The sequence below is a fragment of the Pinus tabuliformis genome, chromosome X, assembly GCF_031772625.1.
Source record: "Pinus tabuliformis cultivar Carrire ecotype Pingquan chromosome X, CPIR1, whole genome shotgun sequence".
NCBI classification, from domain to species: domain Eukaryota; kingdom Viridiplantae; phylum Streptophyta; class Pinopsida; order Pinales; family Pinaceae; genus Pinus; species Pinus tabuliformis.
Genome location: NC_142308.1, coordinates 277,511,418 through 277,513,559, shown reverse-complemented (window position 1 = coordinate 277,513,559; position 2,142 = coordinate 277,511,418). Strand labels below are relative to the sequence as shown.

General features: G+C 37.9%; 1 pseudogene; it reads left to right on the top strand.

The window, feature by feature from the left end:
- The first annotated feature begins 308 nt into the window (after positions 1-308).
- Positions 309-1,228, top strand: LOC149139482 (glucan endo-1,3-beta-glucosidase 13-like; annotated as a pseudogene).
- Positions 1,229-2,142: the final 914 nt, after the last annotated feature.

The following is a 2,142-nucleotide window of genomic DNA, read 5'->3' as shown; positions in this document are numbered from 1 at the left end:
TCCATTGGGATCTTGGGATTCTGGGTTTATGTATCAAATGACAGGCTGTTGCTCTGGATGATGGGAAGGCGTGCATGCCTCCCAACATCATCAACCTACCGTAGCTGATTCCAATAACAAATCTCATGCATTTTATTTGGCCTCTGTGAGTCTCAGGTTTATCAACAGGGGTGTGAACAGGGGATTAGAATTCTAACATAATTACTCTTACCAGTTTGGCTCAGTGTATTTACTTCTGTAAATTCCTAAGTCAACATTTTGCACCCATATACTAGCCATAATTCCGATCGTCCCCCACCCTAGCTCTTATGGTGCTTGCTGACCTCCCAGCCTGGTGGCTTCTTTTCATAATGTCCCTCGTTGGAATCCCCTCGGGGATACTTTCTTTTGATCACTTCAGTGAAATCCAACATTTTGGCATTTTAAACTCCACTAGGACTCATTTTGATGGGCAAAATTTAACAAAAGTCGGGGGTCAAAGCAAAGAAGAAGATAACACATGGTGTGTTGCAAGATACGGTACTGACCCCATTAGTTTGCAAGCAGCTCTGGATTGGGCCTGTGGCCCTGGTTATGCAGATTGTAGCCCTATACAACCTAGTGGGTCTTGATATGCGCCCAATACTTTATTCGCCCATGCCTCAGTTGCATTCAACAAGTATTATCAAAAAAACATGAAGGCACCAGGGTCCTGTGATTTTCAGGGTGCTGCAATGCTAATAGATGTCAGCCCAAGTAAGCCCAATAATATTAATATTCCCCCTTCCCCAATCTGCAACTCCAATGTAAAAAAAATGGAATGTATGTTCATTTTATTATATAGTTTGTTTGTTGTTTGAGCAGTTGATTTTTCTGCAGGCATTCTTCTAAAATGCTTGTGCTTCTATCGCTGGCCATGCAGGTTATCCTGGCCGCTTCTATGCATTCAGGTAAATTCCCGCGCTCAAGTTTTAATGATATAAACCATTTAGCGTTCTCTATCAAGGTAAATAGTACTTCACTGGAATGGCTCCTGTAATTCTGCATGCATGACAGTATATTTTGCAACCGAAGAACAACTGGTTTTATGGTGCAAAATAATGTGTTCGATATTTTGTTGTGTTTTTCAAGGTCTGGGAAAGAAGTTGCTGATGTGAGTGGAGGGGCAGAAAAGAAATCCTGCACTTCTGCGCTCGCACTGCTTTTGTTTCTATGGTTGTTTCTTATTATCACTCGTCTTGTGACTTAAGAGACTAGACTTCCATGAATGCACCGTGGTTGTAGATTTTATGCTAAATTTGTTAAAAGCAATTGGAAAAACAACCTGGTTGAAGATGTTATGGTAAATCTGTTTGCTAGCAAGTGTGGTATTTTGGAAATACTGGCTTGCTCAAATTTTTATTGTGATTATCAGGCTATTATACCAATGAGGTGATAAAATTTGGAAGAAAATGAATACTGTTAAATATTAGGCTTGATTTTCTTCTTGTAGTATGGCCTATACGAGAGTCGAGCATGCCCAAGGCTTCAAATTCAAATGAATTCAACTGTAACTTTAATCATTAAATAGTGTACTAATTCCTTCATTTCACCTCTACAACTTTTGATGTCTTTTAAATGATAGTAGCAGCTCTTTGTTCCCATCAACTATGCAAAATTATAAATCACTCATAATTCAAAATGGTTTTAGAAGACAATGCAAACAATAATATTTTGGGCACATTATGAATTTAATTTTTGTGAGCACCTATCCTTATGAAAGAGAAGGGCCTTGAATCAGGGATCAGTGCAAAATATTTATATTGGGTTTTAGGAAATGATATCTCATTTTTCACAACTTTTAAGAACTAGGGATATATTATTGTTATCCTATAATTTTAATACCAGGTAAGAAATGGTGAGCCAAAATCTTATGTGAGGTGAGTCTAAAAGTTATTGAAGTGTTATGAATTTTTTCCTATATTGTTGTGAATAATATAAAATTGCAATGAATTGATAAATATGTTTGAATGGGAGAGATGCATCTCAATGGTTATAACCTATTGGTACATCCCTAGAAAAGGTGCAAGGCCTATACACAAACCCTTACACTGGGAATGAGTTGATCATTTCACTAATCATCGCCCACACCCACCACCTTTTTCCTCCATAAATTCTTCCATG